The following is a 21,331-nucleotide window of genomic DNA, read 5'->3' as shown; positions in this document are numbered from 1 at the left end:
GCAAGGTTAGACCTTGCCAAGCATAGTGATTTAGCACTAAAAGTAGGCAAACGATGGTTCAAGCCGCCCAGTTTTGATAACTTACCTATTTGCTGAATAGAACACATATGATTCCATTCAGTCATTATGTCTAACTTAGCTAACAGTGTATCCTTGCAGTGGTGTAATCTTAGAGAGAAAATGAAAACAATGCTCGTACCAGGAAAATCTGTAGCAAGTGAACATGACAATCTGTTTCGTAAGTTGAAGACACTGTCAATAATGTCTGCAGATGTTACGTCTTTGGATCGACACTTGCTCGAAAGGTATTTTGCAGTATAGTGCTTTCCTTATCTCGCAGCACCTGCAGTCGTTGTGACAATCAGATAGGTAAGTTCAGACCACATCAGGGTTGATGCCATGTACCCTCTGCAACGTATACAGGGTGTGCAATCTTACTTGAGCCAATGGGTAAAAATAGAATATTTTTGGTAGGAATGAGAAACCATTTGCATACAGCAGCCAGCCGTCTTGCGCATAACATGACATAATTGTGATGTGGTAGAAAAATTACCCTAATAAATAACCTTAATTACCCTAATAAAAAAGGTAATAAATGGGATCTTCAAAGTTGGAGGCCGCTTTCAGAAACCCCCTTTTAGTTTTTTGCGATAAGAAAAGTCCCACGTGCATCTTTTTTTCCGAGCTCCAAAGAAAGCCCATGAGACACAAAAAAATGACTCGTTATTATCGTTCTACTCTCAGCCGCGGTTTGAAGGATTGAAATCAGCTGCGGTTGTGACTGTACGGCACCGCTGCAACTGTAGGCCGTTATGTCGGCGACGGTTGTAGCGAGCTCGCCGCGCTCGCTGGAAATTGCGCCGTCAGGTGCGCCGTCTGGCTGACGAAGGCGCAGAAACCATCGCAGACATACCTGCTTGCCGCTGCAAGGGACCTTAGAGACACGACCTCAACTGATTTCCTTCCCTCAAACCACGATTGAGAGCAGCATAATCGTCACGTGACCTTTGTGTATTTAGCGGGCTTTATTTGGAGCTCAAAATAATATATACAGTGAGGCCTTCCGTATCGTGAAAAATAAAATTCGGGTTCTGATGGCACCCTGAACTTTACAAATTCCATTTATTGTTTGGTTTGGTTTGTGGGGTTTAACGCCCCAAAGCGACATAGGCTATGACAGACGTCGTAGTGGAGAGAGAGAGAGAGAGAGAGAGAGAGAGAGAGAAACCTTTATTTCAAAAGGAAAAAGAGAAGAAAAAAGAAAAGAAGAAAAAAGGGGAGGAGGCAGTGAGTGGAGTCTTCATTTCAAGACCCCAGTGGCCTGGGCTGCCGCTCTTGTTGAGTTACCAGCCTACGCTGGGTCGCTAGATCAGAGCATAGCAGAGGGGCCTCCCACTGCGCCTCCGAATGGTGCATGTTTATGTGTGGAGGTTTGGGGCCTGTGCACCCCCATGTGACATGGTAGGCGGTGGGCTGGTCGTTGCACCAAGGGCATATGTCTGTGTAGTGTTGTGGGGAAATTATGCTTTATTGATGTAGGTTGGGGTAAGTGTTGGTTTAGAGCTGTCTCCATTCTCGCGTTTCCTGCGCATTTAGCCCCTTGTGTGGAGGGGGATAAATTTTACGTTGTTCTCGTAGGCACTTAAGTCGCACGCCGTAAGCCGTGGGGACAGGAATGCTAGTTGTGAGATCTGGGATGGTGGCCGCTTAGTTTGTGTGACCTCGAGCTAGCCTATCCGCGACCTCATTACCTTCCAACCCGGTGTGCCCCGGGACCCAAGTGATCTGTTGTTTTAGCAGTGAATTTTTAGCCAATGGGTTAGTTGTGAAGCGAGCTAATTTTGTAGGTATTCTGCCTGCAAGAAGGAGCCAACACGCCGCTTGTGAGTCGGTGATTACGTGAAGCTCTCGATTGGTCGCGTCTCTATAGGTAATGGCCAGCACGATCGCCGCCACTTCCACTCCTGTGATAGTACAGTGCGCGATGGACATGCTGGAGACTTCTGTGTAAGAAGAGACCACCACCACGTCTGCTGCTACGTTCGGTGTATGCTCGTATAAAGCGGCATCCACATAGACAGTTTTCGGACTGCGTTCCACTGCACGCTTAAGGTAATTCACTCGGGCGCGTCTTCTGCCTTCGTTGTGGATGGCTAAAAGGAATGTTAGCCGTTGACTGGATGACTTGTAGGTCTGAAGGATAGCCAAAGCGGTTGAGAATGAGTCGGTCTGCGTCAGTTGACAGAAAGCGTTCCCTCTGGGACAGGAGGACGGCCTCTTGAATCTCTTCAAATGTGTTGTACAGTCAGAGAGCTTCCAATTTGACATTGGAGGTGTACGGTGGGAGGCCTAATGCGTTCTTGTAAGCTGTACGTATCATTGCATTTACTTTGTTGAGATCTCTTCGGAGCTGGGTGAGGTAAGGTAGTCCATAGGTGAGGCGACTGATGACCAGCGCCTGCACCAGACAGATCGTGTTTTCCTGTATGCCTTTTCTGTTTCTGGTCACCGGGCGGATCATTTTAGAGATCTGCTGTGTTGTAGTCTTGTGATGGTGGAGCCCGTGGTCTACCTTTCTATTGCTTTGGAGCTAGAGACCCAGGATCCATATGAGTGGCACTTCCCGGATTGGGACCCCATGCAGGAGGATGCTATGATTGTCTGGGGATGTGTAGTGGTTTCCATGTATGCGGAAGACTTGAGATTTATCAGGGGAGCATCGGAGCCCGCATAGAAAGGCCTCTGTTTCCACGCAGGTTGCTGCTGTTAGAAGTGTTTATTCCTTCTGACCAAGAGAGCCGGTGCTTGTCCAGATCGTAATGTAATCAGCATACAGGGTGTATCCGATGTTCGGGACCTGTTGCGGAGCCCTTACAGCTCTAATCATGGCGATGTTGAAGAGGAGGAGGAAGATAACCGATCCCTGTGGCGTGCTCTTGTTTGGCATGTCTTGGAGATTGGGCTGCGGAAATTTCGACCACCTGGGGTTCTTTAACGTGCACTGACATCGCACAGCACACGGGCGCCTAGCTTTTCGCCTCCAACGAAAAGCGGCCGGTGAGGCCGTGATTCGATCTCCCATCCTTGGGCACAGTAGTCGAGCGCCGTAACACTGCACCACCCCGGCAGAAATTTATTGTCTAAAGTCAGTGTATAGTAATTCAGAAATATTATCAGATTTTTTTTTTTTCATGTGAAAGTGAGTTTATTATTTCAAACATATTTACAGAATGTATTGAATAGACGACGGCCCCATAGTCCGAAGACTGCATCGGGGCTCTCGATAGATCATTACAGCAAAAGAAATAAAACAGCGTAGTTAACAAAACGTTTAATATGAAAAAAGTCAAATGGAAGTGAGTAACAAAGGCATTAGACATATAAATAGTATTACAAATCAGCAATTCAACAAATACATGTTCAAGTTATTCTTAAATGTGGACCATCACGTTGATATTCTCAGTGCTAAAACCAATGAGTTATTTCAGAATGAAATGGCTGCTAAAGATTATGTCATTTTTCCATACTTAGTACAAACATTCGGGAGTAGAAAATTATAATTTGCTGCATCTTGTAGAGTTGTAGTTTGTAAGCAGTATAGAATTAACAAACTGAAAATGGCTGTCGTTTAAAACCTAGAAGAACGTGATTACAAAGCGATACTAAAAGAGCTAGTGGAGGGATGAGATATGATGTCTATAAGGAACGACCGTTGATAGAAAAACTGCTGCAGGCGATTATAATGGGGATTGCCTGATTTTGAATTAGTAAATGCTGTGCAAATGGTGAATGGCAGTGGTAAGTATTTCCCCAAACGACATGCCCGTAAATGAGGTGACTGTGAACGAAAACGTAATACAAAAATAAGAGAATGTAACATGGAAGATATGGACGCACTTTAATCAAAGCTCTGGTACCAGATATTTTTCAGATGAATGATGTGGGTGAAGAATTTACCTGGTGAATCAAGAATAACGCCGATGGAAGCTAATGTTCGAAAGCTGGAATAGTATGATTTCAGCTTCCGATAATAGTATAATAGCATAATGTTTCTAACAAATTATTGGCAAAAAGGTTTTCTGCGGTGCTCAAGACGGCAGGCAGCTGTATGCAACCCTAGTTTCCTTGCCTACGGGAAATATGTTTTAGCAGTAGGCTAAGTTTAGCTGGGACACTCAGTATGGATCAGCCATCCGGCAGTACAGCTGCAGTCTGTGCGTGCCTTATTGTCGGAACACCTGTTGTGTGCTCCTCACAGGCACATATTTCGCGGTCTTTGGACTATACTGCACTGTGAGAGCGCCACGGATGTGGCAGTTCGAGCAACCGCTATTTGAAATGTAAGCCGGCAAATAAGTCACTACACGATCTAAAGGTGCAACTTTAAATGTTCGCGGACGCTGTTATATTTCCCACCTCGTTTCTCTCTCCAAAAAACAATAAATGCAGAAAGTGCCATTCTTGTTTTTAAGAAGTGAAACCCAATGCAGGTTTGCAAGAACTCGGACTACGAAGTTAAGGAATACGCGCCGTTGAACGTCAAATACATACTACACCGGGAGGTAGGGAGCGACTTCAAGATCTTCCTCTACGACACCACGGAAACTCTCCTATACAAGGTGAGCCACCGCAAGGCATTGCTTCGTTAGCGTGACCAAGCAGCGGCGCCCACAGCGCTGCCGCTGACTACAAGTTGGGTCCTAGCTGCACGGCAGAATTAACCACTTCCTGTAAAATTCTCCCCGCTATTTCTCTCACAAGAGCACAATTAAAGCTGAAAAAATGCTGTGGTTCAGCTATGGTTGAACCTGGAAGGAAGCGGAAGCTTCATTTGCACGGCTACGCCTATGGCCGAGTTTGTGATTAAACACACGGGGAAGCACTGGTTCAAATGCTTGTTTCGTCTTTATTTATCCCAATGAACACGCTGCGATGGTGCGTGAAGTAGTGAGACTTGGGTGCTATCTTGTTTATCTGCATTGTCGAGTTGATGGCCTTGCGTTGGAGAGCCAAGTCTAAACTGCCGCCCCATTGGGGTGTCGTCTTTGGTTGGCAGGCACATGGTGAATACGTTCCCGGAGATCAGGGAGCCTCACTAAACCAACCAATACACACGTCTTTCTAAGACACTGTTGGGTCGCCGCCTCCTTGCCCGGCTACACATCCAACATACCACCCTTATGGAAGATCGTATACGCCTCCCTTTAGAGTGGAGATGCGCCCTCCACGTACGCCCTCTTCCTAAAAACATGACACGTGAAGACCACAATGGCCGGCGCCTGGCGCGGGCGGAAGCCCTGGGCCGCCATTATGGGTCGAAACCCGGCATTTACTACGTGGACGCCTCCGGCCCCCACCATGGGGGATGGTACACGGCCGCAGTAGTCCACCAGTTCAAAATTGTTAACGGGCTTACATTTCGCGCCCGCGACATAACTTACGCGGAGGAGGTCGTATTGCGCTAGCAGCTACCCACACTAATTTCAAAATTATCTCCAACTCGCGGGGGGCTTGTAGGAACGTCGAGCAAGGCTGGGCTTCATACTTAGCCTACCGACTACTTCAATATTGCACCTATACCGGGACCCAACTCAGCAGAAAATAGTATGCGCTCTTGATCATGTGGGTCTCGATGGGAATGAGACAGCCGACGCAGCCGCTCGCGCGCTTTTTTGCCGGGCTTCCCATCTCGACCCCCTAGAGGAAGATCTCGAATTCGAACCCGCGTATCCTTTTAAAGATAGTTTTTTATTATCAATCTTGCCATAGCATTTACCCTGGCCCGAGTAAAGGTGTATCTAAGACTGGGGAGCGGCTTCTACTCCTTCTATATACCAACACTCTGCTGTGCCCGGCAGCACTCAAAACATTTTATGTCTTCCTTCACGGCAGTTGCCCGCACTGTGCGAAGAAGTCTTCGGACATCCACCACATGGTATGGGCTTGTCCATCCGACCCAGCTATTTCTCCTCCCCCGAACCCCACTCGGGAGGACTGGGAGGCGATCCTGCTTGGCTGCTATGACCTGCAGGCCCAAAATGCCTTGGTCGAGCGCGCCCGGGCAGCGGCCAACGACACTGGGGTCCCGTACTAGGAACCCCGCCTAGTATTTGTAAGGGCCGGATCTTCAAAGATCCGGATCATGCATACCTCCACCCCTTTGAGTCATTATACGTTTTTCACCACCACCACCGAGAGGTAGTAATTGTTTCACAGGAAGAGACAGGCGCAGTATCTGTCACAATTGTTCCTATGGACACCTGACTCGCACCATAAGGGAAGATTGGGCAGAGGTGAGAGTGAAAAGAGAGAAATAGGAGCCATAGTGGAGCACTACGGGATAATTTTGACCACATGGGTATCCTTTATCATGTACTGACATCGCACAGCAGACGGACGCCTCTTCGCTTCGCCTCCACCGAAACGTAGATGCCGGCGGTCGGGATAGAACCCGGGTACTCCGGCACAGTAGTCGGGCATCTTAACTTCTGCGCCACCGTTTCGGGGCTGAGTCCCTTCTTTTCCCGACTTTTGGGGAAATTAAGGCGCAGTATTACACGCAACACCTGTTGTGTGCTCAGCATTCGAAGCGACAACCGTTCTATCGGTCGCATAATTATCTTGAGGTCGCGTTTGGGCAATGGGGTCAGCTTGTGCTTCGGCCCCTGCTACCTCGGCAAATCATTCTTCTTGCTGTTTGAGCGGTGTCTGGCCCACCACTTTGTCCTTGAGGTCGAACCATGTCCGCGTAGTCGAGCTGGGAAGTCTGTGATCCCGGCCCGCCAACCATCGCACCGTCTTCCCTGGCCCCCTTCTCTTGGTTTTGCTTCTTCCTCTGTCTTTGTGCAGGAGGCCAGTTTACATCCCCATTCCAAAGAAAGGCAGTGCTAAAGATTGTTCCAACTACCGCACGATCGCGCTTATTTCGCATGCTAGCAAGGTGATGTTGAAAATCCTCCAAGGAAGGCTGCGGCAGTATGTGGATCGGGAGCTTCCGGACGTGCAAGCTGGGTTTCGCAAGGGCAGAGGAACTAGAGACCAAATTGCCAACTTCGCTGGTTCATGGAAAAAGCAAGAGAGTTCCAGAAACCCACCTACTTCTGCTTTATTGATTATGCGAAAGCGTTTGACTGCGTAGATCACAGCAGATTGTGGCAAGCTCTGAAAGAGATGGGAGTTCCAATTCACCTCATCTGTCTCTTCAGGAACCTGTATGAAGGACAAGAGGCCACAGTCAGAACTGGGCATGGTCTTACTGATTGGTTTCCGATTGAGAAAGGAGTCAGGCAAGGCTGCATACTATCGCCCTGCCTATTTAACCTATATGCAGAGTGCATCATGAGGAAGGCCGGTCTGGACGAGTCTTCAGCTGGAGTGAAGATAGCTGGAAAACGTATCAACAACCTTTGATATGCGGATGATACCACTTTAATGGCAGAAAGTGAAGTGGAACTCAAGAGTCTTCTGATGCGCGTACAAGAAGAGAGTGAGAAGTTTGGGCTTAAACTGAACATTAAAAAGACAAAGATCATGGCGTCTTGCCCTATAAAGTCCTGGAGCATCAATGGACAAGAAGTGGAAGCTGTGACAAATTTTCTCTTCTTGGGCTCCAAGATTACCTCGGAAGGAGACTGCAGCCATGAAATTAGGAGACGCCTGCTTCTGGGAAAGAGAGCAATGGTTAGCCTTGACCGCCTAGTAAAGAGCAGAGATGTTAGTCTGCCAACCACGATCCGTATAACTCGTGCTATGGTCTTTCCACTTGTGATGTATGGATGCGAGAGTTGGACTGTGAAAAAGGCTGACCGCCGAAGAATTGACGCGTTTGAATTGTGGTGCTGGCGAAGAATCTTGAGAGTTCCTTGGACTGCCAGAAGATCAAATCAGTCGATATTGTCGACCATAAACCCTGACTGCTCATTGGAGGGTCAAATTCTAAAGTTAAATCTCAGCTACTTTGGTCATCTGATGAGAAGAGAGGAGTCGCTGGAGAAAGATTTGATGTTGGGAAAGGTTGAGGGTCGCCGGAGAAGGGGTAGGCAGTGAACGCGATGGTTAGATGGCATCCTCGAGGCACTGTAGATGAAGTTATGTGATGTTAGGAAGATAGTGAGAGACCGGAAAGCGTGGCGTGACATGGTTCATAGGGTCACGAAGAGTCGGACACGACTGAACGACTGAACTGAACTGTCTTTGTGGCAGCACCAGCTCACAACTAGAAGGCTGAGGCTGACCAGTCCCTTTGATGACGAGAGCGCGTGGAGTCGAATGGCGTCTTCTTCCTTGTGATGAGTTCCAGACGCGGAGCTGAACGGACGTACTTTGCATGGGCTCCAGGACTTTTGACCTGTTCTACCGGTTCTCCCCAACCTTTCCACTCGAATCTCCACCGATGAATTCGTGAAGGTGAGAGGATCCGTTGTTGACCTTCGGTGCTCGATTCCGTCCATCTCTGAACTTCCTGGACAATGTTTTGTGCTCTGCCACGCCACCGACGCACTAAGCCTAGCATCCAGCGTTCGCCACCGAGACCCTGCGCAACGCGCTCGAGTTTCCTGGAAAAGCGTCTGCGTCTGGCGGACCTCGCGCTGCCGTGGCTGTTTAGGCGGGCCTGCTGCCTCCTCCGCCCGGCGGCTGCCGCCGTCTCTGATCTGCGATCGTCGCCTGTGCATGGAGCCGCGAACATGAAAGTGCATGTGCCAGATGAAACTCTGTATCAGCGGAACTACGACCCCCGGGACTGGACCCATATTTTGAGTGTCCCGGCCAGACGGGCTGCCTGCCAGACAACGCCGTCAAGAGAAGCTCTCATCATGAACGCTGGTGCGACAGCCGGCTCGAACGCCGCCGTGAGCGCTAGCTCGACAGCGGGATTGCACCCATGGCGTCCCAGATTCCAACACCAGAAAAGCTGCGTGCTGCACGCCTAATGGCCCAAAGGTCACGACAGCAGCCTTCACTCCCGCCAACTGACTTCAAGGTGGTTTTCCGCTCCAGAGGAGGCCTCCAACTGACCACCCTGCCCCCTCGCTAACTACGGTCCACCCTTCTCCTCGCAGCACTAAAGCTCCAGGCGCCAGAGAAGGTACAAATACGCATTCACCCTACTAACAACACGTGCACGGCGAGCACGCCCATCCAAGAAGATGCCATAGCTATGGTCACCATAACAAATCTTGAATTCCAAGCCGCTAGCTATGCAGTAGCGGCATACATTGGTCCCCCCGACGGGTCTGTACATGGGGTAATTAGCAATGCATTTTGGAGAGTCCCCTACTGAGCTCCTGGACGACTTGGTCACAGGAAACCCGCAGGCCCCTATAGTGGATGCCAGAAGAATGGGCAACACAACCTACATTCTTATCACCTTTCGACAAGGGCCAGTCCCCCAAAAATTATATATGGAGGAGGTTTGCACCTGTGCACCCCATACCGAGGCCATATGGACGCGTGCACTAACTGTAGACAGCCAGGACATCGAACAGATGTCTGCACACTACCCCGCAAGGGCAACAGCCCCAGATGCGGCACTCCACACCCCCGAGAAAACACGCCTCAGTGCACGCCAGTATGCATCCTCTGTGAGGGGCCCCACATGACGGGTACTGCTGGGTGCAAGGCTCGTGGTCGCCGAGTCACCCAAGCTGGGCAATCGGCCCACACATCCCGCAAGGACACTCCACATCAACGCGAGAAAACCCATGCCAGAGGTCGCTCCAGTGCCTCAAGATCACGATAACACCTGAGAAAGGACTCCTCAAAGCCATCTACTGCGTCCCACGAACTCTCATGGACCGACCGAGCTGCAGGCAAGAAATCCAGCGAACCCCATGCGGATCCCAGAGACGAGGAGCTACGGGCCCTAAGGATGGAGGTAAGCCGCCTCTCATCCCTGATTACAGCACCTTCTCAAACCGCTGCCCCACCCCTTCCCACACAAACTGCCTCATCCCCTCAACCCCTCCCCCCACACTCTCATACCACTGCTCCCCCACCCCTTCCAACACAAACTGCCTCATCCCCCCAACCCCTGCCCCCACACTCTCCTACCACTCTTCACTCATCCCATCCCACAAAAGCCCTTTCATCACCCGTCCCTAGCCAACCAACCTCTCAACCCGACACCCCACCCACCAAAAAGAAACGCACAGCAGAATCCCCTGAAATCACCCAAGACGATCACAGGAACCTAGAAGAAAAACTGAACGCAAAATTCCAAGAAATGGAGGCGCGCTTCGAGGCAAAATTTCGCTCCATCATAAATCAGCTCACCCACCGATTTGAACAGCAGATGGAACAATTATTCACCCGAATGCTCCAGACGCTAGGAATGAGCTTAGTACCTCCCCAACCCCCAATCCTCAAACCCCCCACGCTCCAATATGGCGGGGCAGACCTTTAATTCCAACATGTTACTTCTCCTGCAATGGAACTGTCCCAGCTTCCGGGGCAAGCGCGCATCCCTTCAACTTCTCCTCCCAACCTTCACCCCCACACCCCAAATCCTCCTCCTACAGGACACCAATACACCCCCCACGCTCCCTAGTCATGTTTCAGTTCATTCCGACACTATCCTTACCCCTCGAGCATCTACCACCTTATACCGCTCGCTCACATTTCAAACCCATGACATAATATCGGACGTGCACTGCGTCATCACCGACATTATACACCACACACACACTATGCCATCTATTTTTATAGCCAACATATACCATCCCCCCTCCCGCCCAATGTCCTCACTGGAAACGCTCCTGCGAGATCTCCAACGACTCGCTGGGAATCATCCATTGATCATTGGGGGGGGGGGGACTTCAGTTGTGCACACACAGATTGGGGCTATCGGGCCAACTCGAGCCGAGGGCAACGCCTCTGGTCCTTGGCACGTGGGCTCCGTCTCACTGTGCACAATAATTTTCACACTCCCACGCGAATCGGCAATAGCATCTGCATGGACACCAGTCCAGATCTGACACTCAGCCGCCACCTCGTGGGCATCACCTGGAACAGGACACACTATATACTAGGCAGCGACCACTACCTTATCATTCTCGCGGTACCGTTTACACAGCCTCGTAAGAAATTCCTTACACACAAGCTAAGAAACTGGGATGCCATCCGCAAAATGCGAATGGACTACCTAGATTCAACTATCACAGACATCGACCAATGGGTGAGCTCACTCATGAACGATGTCTCCACACACACCCAGCACATCGAAACAACACAGGACACTCCTACATTAGACTCTAGACTCGCCCACCTCTTGAAGGCTTATCACAGCCTCCTAGAGCGCTGGAAAAAGAACAAACTTAACCGCAAGCTGAAAAAGAGGCTGGCTGCACTGCAGTCATAGATCACCCAACATGCAGAGGAGCTCTGCCGGTCCAACTGGGGACAGGTTTGTGACAGCATGGCCGGCAATCTGTCCACCAAGCGAGCCTGGCAACTCCTTCGACATCTCATCGACTCTACACAGTCCAAAACAGCTGCACAACATCACGTCACTCGGCTCATGCACTACACGGACTTAACCCCGGACGTCCTTTTGGACAACCTAAAACAAACACATACATCACCCGGCACATCCGACCCCCTTCCTCCCTATACAGGCCAACCAAATTCTACTCTCGATGTTGAGATTACGGAAGCCGAGGTTCGAGCGGCCCTCCTGACTCTCCGCACCTCTTCCGCTCCTGGTGTTGACAAAATCTCCAACTCCATGCTTCGAAACCTGGATGATCAATCGATCTCCCAGATTGCGGACTACTTTAACAAATGCTGGGCGGAAGGTACCCTCCCCCAGTCTTGGCGTCATGCCAAAGTTATATTTATTCCTAAACCAAATAAACCACTCACACTAGCAAACCTCCGACCCATCTCCCTCACTTCGTGCCTGGGAAAACTTTTCGAACGCGTTCGTGCTGGCCAGACTCACTCAGCACATGACGGACAATGACCTCTACCCCCACAGCATGGTCGGCTTCCGCCCCCGTTTGTCCGCGCAGGATGCATTGCTGCAGCTCACCACCGACATTTTCGACCCGGCTATTCCGGGCCATACAAAGGCCGTCCTGGCTTTGGATTTATCTAAAGCATTTGATCGAGTTGATCACACCGCGATCATGACAGCCCTCTCCTGTCTTGATGTGGGTGTGCGTACGCACACCTATATCAGAGCTTTCCTTAACAACCGCACGGCTGAGGTCCACTTTGGCCCACACACATCACCTCCTTACTCCCTTAAAGGGGTCGGTACTCCCCGGGGCTCTGTCCTCTCCCCTTTCCTGTTCAACACGACAATGATCTCATAGCCCACAAACTTACCACGATACCACACCTCCGGCACACCCTCTATGCCGACGACATAACGTTATGGACCACCCACGGCAGTGATGGCGACATAGAAGGCACACTACAAAGCGCCGCCACATTGACACAAGAACACGCACGAAGCATCCGACTCTCATGCTCCCCAGAGAGGTCCGAGCTCCTCATCCTCCGCCCCACCCCCCGTAACCCTCCCAGCGCCCCCATAACCGTTGCTTTGGATGATCGCCCCATTACGGAGGGGGACACTCTCCGGGTACTGGGGCTTCATATCCAAAGCAACGGAAGAAACAGCCTCACAATAAAGGAACTCAAGCGGGTGACAGGTGCGATCTCGCACCTCATCCGCAGAGTTTCGGGCCAACATAGGGGCATGAGGGAGCACGATCTATGTCGTATCATTCATTCCTTTATCCTCAGCTAATTCTTATACACGCTCCCTTACCTCAGACTTAGAGGTGAAGAGATCTCCACCTTGGACGCGATGCTTCGTACCGCGTTCGAAACCGCCCTCCACCTACCCCTCAACACTTCAACAGAGAAATGACTTCAGCTGGGTCTCCACAATACTGTTGGGGAGCTTGTGGAGGCCCACAGACAGACCCAGTATATCCGATTGACACAGACTGGCACCGGACGTCACATCCCCAGAACTCTCGATGTTCACATCCCAGCTAACGACCCCACACTCCTCTGCATCCCACGCCCTATCCACCCCAACCTTCTTGTCAAACCCCTTCCCCGAAACTCCCATCCACAACACCACGAGCCCCGCCGCCGAGCCCGGGCAAAGGTGCTCCACAAATATTACGGCTCCGAGACGGATGCCGTATGGGTGGACGCCGCATGCTCGGGCGATGAGGCGGCGGCAGCCGCGGTGAACAATACCCTTCAGTCCATTGCAACTCTCTCCCTCCCCAATACCCTTCAGTCCATTGCAACTCTCTCCCTCCCCTCTGTTACCTCCTCAGAAGTGACCGAGGAGGCAGCGATCGCCCTGGCAATTGCCCACACGGAAGCTAAATATATACTCACAGACTCAAAAACTGCACTACTAAATTTCGCACGTGGGCGAGTTCATGTTTCTGCTTTTTGCATACTGACCTCGCGCACTGCCAACCCGCCCCGCCACGTAGAGCTTATCTGGGTGCCTGCGCACTCGGGGAACCCTGGAAACGAGGCCGCCAACAGCTTAGCCCGAGGTCTAATACGCCGGGCACGGGCGGTCCCCACGATAGAGTTCTCCCGGGAGCGCATGCACACGCTTAAAGAGATGACTCAGGCCTACCGGGTCGAGAGACAGATCTACCCCCCCCCACCTCACTCCTCCCTCAGCAATCACCACCAAATCCCTTGGCGCTCCCTCCAGACGCGAACCCTCCCATCCCCTTACATTAGGTCCCGTTACCACCCCACTCTCACCGACCCCTCCTGCACCCTTTGCAACCACCCCACTGCCACCCTCGCCCACATTCTATTCTAATGCCCGGCGGATCCTCCCCCGCGAGGTCTGGAGCACTTCACCACCTGGGAGGAATGGGAGACCCTGCTACGCTCTGAGGACCCGGTCCGGCAAAAGACCGTCACAGATCGAGCTGCCGACGTCATGAACTGTAGGAACATGAACGTTTGAGTGTAGTGAGACCGTGCGGGGGCCCAGGGGCCTGCGCGCCGCGATCTCCTTTGTTAAAATAAATGTTTTTTACTACTACTACTACAACGAGACCGCGTTCGGGGACCCCGCCAGCGCGAATTTTTCGGCACCCCCGTCCTCAAAGTCAGGGCTCTCCTCGGAGTTAAAATCTTCGTCTATCTCTTGGCTTTCTTTCGAAAAAATTACCGACGATTACGTTACTTCCTAATGCGAAATTTGAGCGCACCAAATAAGCTGTTGCACCTTTTCGATAGATTGAGGCAAAGAAATCGAGCAACACATGTATGCGCTATCACAGAATCTTTTTTTTTTATTTTTCACACGTATTCCTTTAACAAAGACTCCCTTCCCGGCGGCGGCGATGAGCTTCTGCTTCAGCCTCGCTTACTGCTCTGGATTCTGGCGGCGACGGCGCTGGGCCTCTGCTCTGGCAGCTCGTTTAGCAGCAGCAGCAGCAGCAGCAGCAGCAGCAGCAGCAGCAGCAGCAGCAGCAGCAGCAGCAGCAGCAGCAGCAGCAGCAGCAGCAGCAGCAGCAGCAGCAGCAGCAGCAGCAGCAGCAGCAGCAGCAGCAGCAGCAGCAGCAGCAGCAGCAGCAGCAGCAGCAGCAGCAGCAGCAGCAGCAGCAGCAGCAGCAGCAGCAGCAGCAGCAGCAGCAGCAGCAGCAGCAGCAGCAGCAGCAGCAGCAGCAGCAGCAGCAGCAGCAGCAGCAGCAGCAGCAGCAGCAGCAGCAGCAGCAGCAGCAGCAGCAGCAGCAGCAGCAGCAGCAGCAGCAGCAGCAGCAGCAGCAGCAGCAGCAGCAGCAGCAGCAGCAGCAGCAGCAGCAGCAGCAGCAGCAGCAGCAGCAGCAGCAGCAGCAGCAGCAGCAGCAGCAGCAGCAGCAGCAGCAGCAGCAGCAGCAGCAGCAGCAGCAGCAGCAGCAGCAGCAGCAGCAGCAGCAGCAGCAGCAGCAGCAGCAGCAGCAGCAGCAGCAGCAGCAGCAGCAGCAGCAGCAGCAGCAGCAGCAGCAGCAGCAGCAGCAGCAGCAGCAGCAGCAGCAGCAGCAGCAGCAGCAGCAGCAGCAGCAGCAGCAGCAGCAGCAGCAGCAGCAGCAGCAGCAGCAGCAGCAGCAGCAGCAGCAGCAGCAGCAGCAGCAGCAGCAGCAGCAGCAGCAGCAGCAGCAGCAGCAGCAGCAGCAGCAGCAGCAGCAGCAGCAGCAGCAGCAGCAGCAGCAGCAGCAGCAGCAGCAGCAGCAGCAGCAGCAGCAGCAGCAGCAGCAGCAGCAGCAGCAGCAGCAGCAGCAGCAGCAGCAGCAGCAGCAGCAGCAGCAGCAGCAGCAGCAGCAGCAGCAGCAGCAGCAGCAGCAGCAGCAGCAGCAGCAGCAGCAGCAGCAGCAGCAGCAGCAGCAGCAGCAGCAGCAGCAGCAGCAGCAGCAGCAGCAGCAGCAGCAGCAGCAGCAGCAGCAGCAGCAGCAGCAGCAGCAGCAGCAGCAGCAGCAGCAGCAGCAGCAGCAGCAGCAGCAGCAGCAGCAGCAGCAGCAGCAGCAGCAGCAGCAGCAGCAGCAGCAGCAGCAGCAGCAGCAGCAGCAGCAGCAGCAGCAGCAGCAGCAGCAGCAGCAGCAGCAGCAGCAGCAGCAGCAGCAGCAGCAGCAGCAGCAGCAGCAGCAGCAGCAGCAGCAGCAGCAGCAGCAGCAGCAGCAGCAGCAGCAGCAGCAGCAGCAGCAGCAGCAGCAGCAGCAGCAGCAGCAGCAGCAGCAGCAGCAGCAGCAGCAGCAGCAGCAGCAGCAGCAGCAGCAGCAGCAGCAGCAGCAGCAGCAGCAGCAGCAGCAGCAGCAGCAGCAGCAGCAGCAGCAGCAGCAGCAGCAGCAGCAGCAGCAGCAGCAGCAGCAGCAGCAGCAGCAGCAGCAGCAGCAGCAGCAGCAGCAGCAGCAGCAGCAGCAGCAGCAGCAGCAGCAGCAGCAGCAGCAGCAGCAGCAGCAGCAGCAGCAGCAGCAGCAGCAGCAGCAGCAGCAGCAGCAGCAGCAGCAGCAGCAGCAGCAGCAGCAGCAGCAGCAGCAGCAGCAGCAGCAGCAGCAGCAGCAGCAGCAGCAGCAGCAGCAGCAGCAGCAGCAGCAGCAGCAGCAGCAGCAGCAGCAGCAGCAGCAGCAGCAGCAGCAGCAGCAGCAGCAGCAGCAGCAGCAGCAGCAGCAGCAGCAGCAGCAGCAGCAGCAGCAGCAGCAGCAGCAGCAGCAGCAGCAGCAGCAGCAGCAGCAGCAGCAGCAGCAGCAGCAGCAGCAGCAGCAGCAGCAGCAGCAGCAGCAGCAGCAGCAGCAGCAGCAGCAGCAGCAGCAGCAGCAGCAGCAGCAGCAGCAGCAGCAGCAGCAGCAGCAGCAGCAGCAGCAGCCCACGGAGGACTTCCACCGGTCGTCTCGCTCATGGCTCAGAAAGAACTGGCAGATAATTTCGCAGTGGCGAACGGCAGCGGCAATTTCGGCTCAGGCGGTGCACATATACAGATCCACCGCCGCCGATCTGGCTCTCTGATTGCAACCGCACAGGGGTTGCATTGGAGGAGGAGCGAAGAAAGGAATTAAGTTCGAGCCGGCGCTTTGACAACCGGAGACTCGCAGGAAGAGGGGGGAGGGTGGCGGCGTTTACACCCAGCGGCAAACGATGGGGGCAGAAGCGCGCGCAGCAAGCGGACAACGCGATAAAGGGAGGAGGGAAGAGATAGCAGCGACTGACTGATGCTGCTGACACCGATAGTGAGTCAACCCCAGCTGCGGAGTTGGTTTCAGGGACAACGCCGCCGATGCCGACGCAAACAATATGATGCCCTCGCTTCCGCAGCGCCAAGAACCAGGTCTAGCCGTGGGAAGGTGGTAACGTATTCGTCGACGTGCTGGGGCCTACGTGAAATGACCGGTGCGTCGGCAACTGAAGAGCACCGTATCCGCCACAGAGGAACAGGGGGGGGGGGGGACCCTCCCCTCCTCTTTCTGCATGGCGGCGACGGTGTTCTATGCAGTCACGTTATCTTGACTCTCTAGCGGCGTCAGCGGCATCCAGCGGTATCAGTCGGTCGCTGCTAGCGCTGGGGGGATGAAAGGGGGGCGGAGCTGGTTACGAGGCCGACGACGACGCCGACGCGAAACCGAGGAACGGACGCCAAAGAGCTGCGCTCTAAAAAATGAAGGACCCAGTTCGTCACCGGCGTCGCCGGTAATTTCCACCATATGGATCGTCAAGCAGCGTTGCAGGGCGGCCACGTGAACCTTGAGATGCGGCGTTGGGCTCAACTGCCCATGCCCGTCCGCGCTGAGCCCGCCGAGCGGTCTCGCCGTCGGTTAGGGCTATTTCGTAGGTGCCCGCTTCGCGTCTTCGAAGTCCGACAAAAACCAAAAACGTGGTTCTACCGGTCGAAGTTTAGTGTCCATAGGGGGTCTCGAGTTCTCTTTGCTCCAAAACTTTCGTCCGCCTCTGGTCAGACAAACCGGTTAAAATGGTCGAAAACTGCACAGCCAATGTGGCTCGCGTCCGCACGGCATGACAGACGCAGCCTCTCTCTAACAGCCCGCCGGGGTGGCGCAGTGGTTATGGCGCTCGACTACTGGGACCAATGATGCGGGATCGAATCCCGGTCTCGGCGGCCGCTTTTCGATGGAGGCGAAAAGCAAGGCGCCCGTGTGCAGTGCGATGTCAGTGCACGTTAAAGAACCCCAGGTGGTCTAAATTTCCGGAGTCCTCCACTACGGCGTCTCTCATAGCCTGAGTTGCTTTGGGAAGTTATACCCCACAAACCAATTCAAACCAAATCTCTTTCCAAGTGTCCTAATTTTAAGGCGAAAATCTTTCTAGGCTCATGAAACGAAATCCCGTGCGCGAGATCTGTCATATTCAGCGAGATGTGTTCTTGTCTAGTGTTCCTGCCATCTGCAATCCCACACTTGAATGCGCGCCAAGGAACGCCACGCGACAGGAGCGATGGCGTACCGTCTAAACGCATACTTGTCCTTAAAAGTGCGACAGATACTACGCATTTACTTTATGTAAATCAATTATTATACATAGCTCTGTAACGAACGACGATAAGTGCAAATGATAGCAGAGGAAGGGTAGGCGTTCGCCATTCTCCTCTTAAGAGACATGAATGCACACTGTAATTTTTGGTTCATATTTGTGTGCACTGTACTATAAAAATGTAAAATCACAAGACAGTACACATCTCGGTGGACACCAGTACCGCACAGCCAGAGAAGGGAGAAATTGCGGAAGTGAAAGGAGAGAGAGGTTCCGAGAATAGTTTCGACAACCTGGGGGTATTTAACGTGCACAGATATGAGGTGGCTATAATGCATGGAAATTCAGCCCCAAGTTACAAAGTAAGCTATTGATCATCAAGACTCTGATCGTGTTCTTGTCGTTACCTGTCGTTTGACCATTTCGAGAGACTGGTAAAACAACGCGAAAGTATAGAACTCCACCTCGCTCTTTTTTTTTTTTTGCAGCTGTGCGTAAGTAAGAAGAATGCGACTGCCGTCAACTACGGAATAACCGCCGGCCACATCGAACACGACGACGCCAAAGGGCGTTGCGGAAAAGGCCAGTTCCCGCTACTCCACACGATCAAGAAGGCCATCGAATTCTTTAAGGACAGCTACAAGTCTCCGGCAGACAATGAAAAATGCCTATCGGCAACAAAGACCAAATCTCTTTTTAAGCGAACAATGATACATAAGCGGATAATTTAAAACGCATTTTCAATTTACAGAAAAATATAAAACAATCACTACTCGTCGTTATGCACTCATTTATTCATTCCATTTTAGACGCGCTGGGGTTTGTTCGCGCGGAGCGACATACAGGCAGATGTGGACACGCTAGTAAGCAAGACGTGGGATTTGAAGCAGATTGAGAATTAATCTATATCTTCGACAAGAGTACAGTGGTAAGTGGTTACTGGTCTTCAAGGTCTGAAGAAATTACTCCATGCAGCGCTGGCGGGAATGCTCGTTCAATTCGGCTGTTATCGGCCCTCAAGCATGTTCTGTTGCAAACAAATGTTCCGTTGCAAAACGAAAACAATTTAAAATTTGTGGCTAAAATGTTGATACTGAACAGTTACCTATATCGCCTATGCTACTGAGTGACTAATCCTTATCAAGGCGAAAGCCTAAATAGACTATGTTGTGTCGTCAAAGGCGGGGCCAAAATGGGTGCGCAAAAATTGAAGCCAAAATGTGTCGGTGGTAGTGGACGTCATCAGATAATTAATGAAAATGAAAATACATTTAAGAGAAGAGGGTAGGCAAAATTAAAAAAAAAAAGTCGATTTTTCATTTTTGTGTTAATCAAAAGTCCTATTTTATCCTTTACATAGTCCAGTCATTCATTTACCGGCACGCGAAATATTTACTCCGAAATCAACATTTTTCGAAACCAAGGCGGCGACAAGCAACGTCCCCTTTTGACTTCTGTTTGGGACTTCTGCCTTTCCTAATTTTCAGCGTCTGTTTCCACATTTAGCGGAAGGGCTGTCACTGATCTGAAAACAGTGAAAAGCTAGCTAGCAGATTTTTTAGCAAAAGTAAAAATAAAAATAAGACGCAGCCGGATTACTCGCGGCTCACGGCGTATTGTTCGTGCTTCGCCGTGTTTCGTGGGCAACTGTTTTCTTTATTTTGAAGCTGGATATTTAGCGCTCATCCAATGATGACAAAAAATTAAATGGTTTTGGAGACAGCGCTTTCACAGAAAGCGGCATGAATCGGTCAGCAATGACACCAAATCCTCGCAACACAATCCAGCGGCGGACGTCGCAGTCACCACGCGCGTCTGCATCAAAACTTTCACGCTCGGTGAGACGCATGGAGACCATAATGGCAAAAACTTGTGGCCGGAGCTATGGCCTGATTGACGTTAACCTTCTCTTGTTTGCCGTCGCCGAGAACTTAGTGCAAAGCATGCGGTGAGGATTTCCAGCTGGTTAAAGGTGCTGTACGACAAGGAGTTGCTGGTATGCTCTTCTAGCAATCTGTAAAGTGGCTCTCAGTGCTCTGGGTCGAGACATCCAGGCAGAAAACATCGAACAACATTGCTCTAGTTGGCATTAGAGGTTATTCGAAATTTCTGCACGGCGTATACCAGGTCACTGGTTATGTGAAGCTGAATGGCGGCGAATGTACTTCGTACTGAGGGCTACACGGCAGGTTACTAAGAGGGTCGGGAGAGCAAGGCAGCTGGTACAGAAAAGAAATATTGATTATTGTGGTGACTAACATGCTGGTGGCTATTGAAAAAATTGCAGCAGTATGTATTTCCAGTGTTAGTATTGTAACAATGCTCTTTCTTCCACTTCAAAGGCAATTATCTCAAAACGCGGTAGTCTGCTGCATTTGACCCCTTTTTTCAGAAACTACAGGTGATAGAGAAATAAACCTTTGGGAGTAATGAGTGAAGCCTACAGAGAGTCTACTGAACTAGAATTATGAACGTTAGGGCTGAGAATGTTATTTTAAAGGATATTTACTGCAGATTTTGGGTCTAAAATTTAGGAGGCCTAGAGAAAAAAAAAAGCAAACAAAAAATTCAATGTTCGGAAAACAATACTACTAGTTCATTATCACTACCTCAGATTGCTGATTACAATGATACCAAGATGAATTTTCTAACCCCAGCAGATCATGAGAAAAAAGGTGACAAACATAGGCTAAAATAGATGGAAGGAATAGGGCCTAACCTGTCCTCACTGATAAATTGGTAAAATGAATTAATGATAAGGAACATATAGTCATAAGAAACTTAGTTATAAAGATATCAATAATAAATTAGTGCTAGAGAACTTATTAAGACTTTTGCGTGGGTTCATGGTTAAGTGGCATAAAAACAGCACAAACAAACGAGGGCGAAAGAACACGCAAAGACGCGCTTGTTCTTTGTTAGCGTGTTCTTTCGCCATATAGAACTTATTAGTTATAAGAAAATCAGTATGAAAAAATTAGTGATAAGCAAAATCCTGGTAAGGAAATTAAAGATAAGAAAATTAGTGACAAGGAAGTCAGTGATAAGAAAGTAATAAAGTTGGTGGTAAGGAAATATTAATAAGAAAATTATGAAAATTAGTGAAAAGGAATTAGTGACACGAAAATTAGTGATAAGAAAGTTAATAAGATAATTGGTGATAAGGATGCTTTCGCACATCTCCAATGCATGTTACTGCAGAGATCACAGTGGGTTTTTTTTAACGATTGTGTCACGAAGGCCTATTTATCGGACAGGAGGAGTAAGGGACAGGAAAGTCCCCTTTTGGACCGCGTCAGCGACTGCTTTACGTGCTAACTGCCAGATAGATAGCAGCGTGGGTTGGGCCTGAAAGTCGTCGTTGCTCGATGTA

At 51.4% G+C, this 21,331-nt stretch overlaps 1 pseudogene; it reads left to right on the top strand.

The window, feature by feature from the left end:
- Positions 1 to 21,331, top strand: part of LOC146179788 (uncharacterized) — a 148,009-nt pseudogene that overhangs the window by 12,020 nt on the left and 114,658 nt on the right.

This window comes from Amblyomma maculatum, chromosome 9, assembly GCF_055883805.1.
Source record: "Amblyomma maculatum isolate TAMU_Amacu chromosome 9, ASM5588380v1, whole genome shotgun sequence".
Lineage (NCBI taxonomy): Eukaryota > Metazoa > Arthropoda > Arachnida > Ixodida > Ixodidae > Amblyomma > Amblyomma maculatum.
The sequence above is the reverse complement of the archived record's forward strand: the minus strand, read 5'-3'. Positions and strand labels throughout refer to the sequence as shown.